This window comes from Pteropus medius, unplaced genomic scaffold (assembly GCF_902729225.1).
Source record: "Pteropus medius unplaced genomic scaffold, Ma_sr-lr_union100, whole genome shotgun sequence".
NCBI classification, from domain to species: Eukaryota; Metazoa; Chordata; class Mammalia; order Chiroptera; family Pteropodidae; genus Pteropus; species Pteropus medius.
This window is the reverse complement of record NW_024348242.1, coordinates 1,858,684-1,864,683: the sequence shown is the minus strand read 5'-3', so window position 1 is coordinate 1,864,683 and position 6,000 is coordinate 1,858,684.

Genomic DNA, 6,000 nt, shown 5'->3' with positions numbered 1-6,000 from the left:
GGTCTGCGTCCCTGAAACGCGGCAGCCGACGAAGGCTCGGGGGTCCCCGTCCAGATGGGACGTCGATTCTTCGGGGAGGAAACAGACAAAACAAACACGAACTCAAACAACGAGATGATATCGGATTGTGGGAAAAATAGCCCCAGGAAGGAAATAAACAGGTGCGGTAAAGACTCGCAGGTGCCGTGCACAGAAGGGACCGCTCTGCGGTACGGGGCGGCCTCGAGACAGCACTGGAGTTCAGGGTGTAGCATAAGCCCCGCCACACCTGGGCGCTCGGCTTCCAGACGAAGCGGACGGCAGGGCCAGGCTCCGAGCAGCAGGAAGCTGGTCACTGCGTTTGGGAACCAGGAAGATGCCCGTGGGGCCGGAGTGGGGGCGGCTGAGGTCCCGGATCTCACGTTTCCCTGGAGAAAGACAGACAGACAGCAAAGAGGCAGATAGATGAATAATACGATTCACTCGAAGGTACAACACTAGGCTACAGTTTGGAAGAAATTTGAAGACGCTATGCCGAGCGGAAGAAGCCACTCCCGAAAAGCCATCTCTGGGATGATTCCGCCTACACGAAATGTCCGAATGGGAGAATTTAGACAGACAGGACGTCCTCGCTGGGGACTGGGCCGTCCCACGCTGAATGGCTACGGACCCTGAAGCTTTCTCCACCTCGTTATGGGGCGCAGCGAGGTCGCACCACGCGGAGCACGGACACGGGACGGGGGAGCGCGGAGGCCTCTGCCGTGCACCTGGCAGCGCGGACGAGCGCGGTCGCCTCGGAGACTGGCCCGGCAGCGTGTGTGTGTTCCCCCCGCGGCCAACAGCCGCTTCCCCCTCCGCGGTCACTCCCACTTCTCACGCTCCCCGACTCCGTACGAGTGACGGCTCGCCCAGCGTCAGGACACGGACCGTGGTCGGGCCACGCTCGCCCCAGCCTGGTCCGGGCTGGGACGTGGGACACCGTTCTGGCTCATGATGATTAAAGGGGAATCCGACGGGGCCTCATAGAAAGGTTTTCTCCCCTCCCAGACCTGCTCGCCCGTCCCCGAGGGCCATCCCCCGAGGGAGCATGTGGCCCGGCCGTCACCTCTGGAGCCCTCCCCGCGTGTCCTGGGTTGGATGCTGTGTCCCCTTATCTCCAGCCCCCCCGGAAGCTCAGGACGTGGCCTCGCTTGGAGCGGGGCCTTTGCGGATGCCGTCGCATGAGGACGAGGCCCTCCTGGAGGGGGTGAGCACTAACCCCGTGACCGAGGTCCTTTCGACGGGGAGATTGGACACGGAGGCTCGGGGGAGGCCATGTGGCAATGGGAGTGCAGACAGCGACACGTCTACCATCGGAAAGACGCCCGCTGCCCAGCCAGCCCGGCCGCCCCTGGTTCGGATGCCTGTCCTCTGGGACCGTGAGCGCGTCTGCGGTCCACGCCACTCCACTCTGGCACTTCGTCGTGGTGGCCCCAGGAGACGAACCCCCTACGCTGTTCCAGTATTTTTCAAAACGCTCCATCTCCTTGCAACACACCTCAGGGAAAGCAACGGGCGGCCGTCGGGGGGCTGGGGGCGGAAGGAGACAGGCTGGGCCAGGCGAGCGAGGAGGACAGCGCGCGGGCCTCCGGGCACAGTCTGTGTCCCTGTGTCCTCCCGTCCCGCCTGGCCGCTGAGCCCGCCCTCTGCCAGGCGGAGCACACGTCCCGCGGGATGGCGCGCCCTTCACTGCGCCGACGCCGCCGGCCTCCTCCACGCTCCCCGCAGAGCGGGGCCTCTTTATTGTAGGATGGAAAATACACGATGTCTCGTTCCAGAGGCTTATGGGCCACGGGTGCCCGCTTTCCGTATGTTAGGGACACAGAAAGTTTCTGAGCGGTGGAAGTGAATCGCTTCAGGTCTGCATGCAGCAAAGTAATTTTATTTTTTATTACAAAGCAGTTTGCTCTGAGGTGACAAAAACATGGCATATTTTGGAGGGCCGGGTTCTTCTCCTTTGGTCAAGGACGGTGACAGGCTTGTCGGGTCTCCAGAGGCCATGTGACCACCTGCAGCTGAGACTTTGGAGTGACTCCTCCAGTTAGAACCTCCGTGAGTTTAGTCGTCCCGGGAATAAGTCACCGGAGGTTATGTCCCCAAGGTTGCGACTTAGTTGATTTGTGCACACGTATGCACACGCGCGCACACGCACCCCTCACAGTCGTGGCCCCATGGCGCGTCTTTCCTCAGGAAGTTCCCACCGGGACTGCAGCGTGGCCGGCGACAGTCCTGTGGGACAGAGCGCCTCTCCGTCTCTCCGGGGCCTCCTGGCGTCTGCGGGCGGCCGGCTTCCCGTTCCCCGCGCACGCCCAGGGAGCCCAGCGCGTTCTCACGCCGGCCGCGGGGCGGGGCTCGGACCGGAACCAAGAGGCCCCCGGAGGCGGCGCCAGGTCCCAGGCCCCAGGCCCAGGGCCCAGGGCTCCCCTGCACCCGCGTGGGGCCGGGCTCCGGGTGACGCGGCCGGAGGAAGCGCATCAGGTAGGTCCCGCTGGACGTTTTTAAGGCTAAGACCCCTAGACCGTCCTTCCAGGCGTGCGAGCTCTGGTCATTTTTCGCGACCGGCTTGTGAAGACGTTTGTCTGTGCTCAGGCCTCACCGCTGGGCTCAGGTGTCCGCAGGCCTTGCGGCTGTTTGACTCAAGTATGTAAACGGTGACACTTCCTTATCCGCTAGCGTCCTCGGGGGACATGTGACTGGACTGAGTTTTCCATCAGCCTGGAGCTGGGCCCCGGCAGCCGCCGGCTCAGGGGATCGATGGGGGGGGTGATTAAGCGTCGGGGAAAGGATTATGGGGCGGGGGCGGCCTGCCAGGCGACCCGTCAGCAAACAGACGTGCTGATCCCTCTGCGAGGCCGGCGGAACGTTCTGGGTCTCCGGGAATGGATGTCAGAACGAGGTGTGATTATTACAGGAGGGACGTGGGCCTCCTTCGCTCGGGCGGGCGTCTGCTCCCAGCAAGGACGCTGGGCCGGGCCTGGACCGAGGGTGGGGGCTGGACTTAGACACTTCGGGTATTTGTAGAAAACTATGTGCCAAGTTGGATTCACGTGGACCCGGGAGCACAGCTGAGCCCCATCGCCCTTCAGGGAGAGGGTGAAACTTGACCCAAATCCTCCATGACCGCCATCAGCGTTTACCTGTAGTTTCAACGAGTTCCTCACCTGTCGTCCCCAGTACCCCGCCATGCAGCTCTGGCCCCTTCCTAGAGAAGGCCATCCACAGTGGCACCTCGGGGTCCTCGCGCCGCGACAGGTCCCTGCGTACTGTAGCAGACCGCAAACCCCGGGGCTCGCCGAGCACAGACGGTCCCTCTCGCGTTCTCGTCCGGGGGGACAAGCACCTGCCCTGTGGCCACGTGATGTGGGACATGTGTGGTCACTGCGGAGGGCGAGCATGGTCAGGTGAACACGAGTCCCCACGGACCTTGACGTCTGAGTCCCCGACCCCCGAGACCGTGTCACTTGATGTAGCAGAAGGGACGTTGCAGGGTGATTGGCGGGTTATCTGGGATTATGGGGTAAATCTGATTTCCAGGGTCCTTACAGGGGGTCAGAGGGAAGGCACACGGGAGCAGGAACCGGGGTGCAGGCTGGGCACCAGGGAACGCCGGCAGCTTCTAGAAGCTGGAAGATTAAACGAGGCCTCCAGAGGGAACCAGCTCCTGCCGACACCTTCACCTTCACCCCCCGTGGTAGTTTGTGGGGCAGTCGTAACCGGGCGCCACACACACGGCAGACGACGTCGGGATGCGGGGTGGGGACGGCCGTCTGCCGGCCAGGAGGAGAGGCCTGGGCCAGAGGCCACCCTGCCGACAGCCTGGTTTGGGCGTGGAGCCTCCGGAGCTCTGAGGCGATACATTTCCGCAGTTTGGGCCACTCGGAGTTTGCCTCTTCTGCACCCTCTTTTCAGACAGACTCGTCCCCAAGCTAATCCTTGCCGATGGCCTTTAGAAATGGAGTCATTTAACCAAAGATTTGGGAGTGGGAAAAGATGGGGTGCTCTGGACCGTCAGGTTTTGGGGAGAGTCTTCCTGGGGTGGGAACTGCCAGGCCAGTTTTCGGTCCGGAATCACCCAGAGGCCCCCCCACCAGACAGATGCGAACGGACGCCCCACAGACACCCCGTCAGCTCCCCTGCCCCTTCACACTCGCGACAGCTGGAACCCGTCTCCCCTTGTCCCCACACGGGAAGAAATGGGGAGGGCGCGCCCTGCATGGAGATGCTACCTGGGAAGTGGCGGGGGTGACACTGTGCCTCGGCTTCTCCATCTGAAGAGAAGGCCTACCTCACAGGGGTGGCGTGGGCGTGGGGCGGTAACACGCCGCAGAGCTTGGACCAGTGTCCGGCGCGTAGTAGGCCTGCAACGACGGCTGTGATCGCTTGTGCCTGACACAGGTACGGGCACTGGGGGTGAGGACGTGCGTGCGGCCGACTCCGACCTCAGGCTGCTCACCCCCAAGTGGGAAGGGGGTGGTACGAGCCATCACAGCCCACCTGGCACATCCACCTGGTGCACCCGCCTGGCACACCCGCCTGGCACGCATGCCTGGTGCACCCGCCTGGCACACACGAGTCCAGGCCAGCGCTCACACGTGGACGGTTCTGTAGGGTTGAGAACCCCGACCAGGGGAAGCCATCGGACCGGTCCGGGCAAGGCTGAGGTTCCGTTTGAAGCCTGAGCGATGGCTTCAATCATCTCTCGCTTTAGCTGAACCTGTTTTCCAGGCCCCGAGGTGCGACTGGCCCAAAGAATCTGATTTGAATGGAAACATCTCAATTTCGAGGACGTTCGGGAGTCAGTCTGAATGTGGCAGAGGATGTAAGTCTGGAAGTATCAGGATGCAGCACATGGGCTGACACCTGAGTGACAGCTGGAGCTGCGGGGAAGGAGGGGGCACGGCTGGATTGCAGGGCACAGGTGGCTGGCCGGTCGGCACCTGAGCCCCGGCCCGCCGCTGCCTCCTGCGAGCCACGTGTCCATGGCCGGGCCGTTGGGGCCCCGAGACCCAGTCTCCACTCCTGTGAAATGCGTCCTCTAGCAGGACACGTCCGTGTCTCTGCTGCAGGAAATACGTAAGGCACCAGACACGGGGGCAGAATCCACAGTGGCCCTTGCTGTGCGAAAGCATCACAGGACGAGGACTTGGCTGTGATTCCCGGCCATGACACTGTGCCTTGTGCTGAAGGGGTCTGAGTGTCAGTGGGTAGAGGCTGCAACGGGCCAGCTCGGCATGAGGCCTCAGCGTAAGGCCACCTCCCCGCCCGGGGGAACCCGGGGGACCTGGGGGCCCTCCCCCGGCTATGGTGTCCCGGCACAAGCAAGCCCACCTGGGGAGACGTGACTAACCCCCGGAACAGCCTCCCACGCAGGCTCAATGCCTTTTGAGGCCACTGTCCTTGGCAAGCGGCCACGTGTGCCCGCGTTCATGGTGTTTCATGTGACAATTACGGGTCGTCGCCGATGTGTGAGGGGGGTTTCAAGGCAGTGATGTCGTTTCCTTTTAAAACGAGCTGTGTGCTGACAGCAGCACCCCTCCTGTGCACGTGCCCCCCATCCAACCCCTACGCCCACGCTGTGAGGCAGGCACCCATCGTCGCAGGGGACGAGCCCAGAGGGAGAAGGGACGGGCTCCCTCGGTGGCTGGCACGGGAAGAGCCGCGGTGTGACAGCCCCCGTGAGCCCGCCCAGCCAGCGCTCCGTGCCACCAGGGAAGGGTTGTTTTAAAGGAAAATATCCAGTAAATAAGTCTCGGTGTCGTGGTTGAATTGTCTCCTAAAGACATGTCCCATCGCTCGCCCCCAGCACCTGCGAATGTGACCTCGTTTAGAAACAGGATCTTTGCAGACGGGATGGAGACGAGGGCGGAGATGAGATCATCCTGCGTGGCCATCACCTCGAATCCAAGGGAGACAGAGAAGGACACGCCGGGGCACACAGAAGGAGGCCCAGGAAGACGGGGGCGGAGACGGCAGTGACCTGGC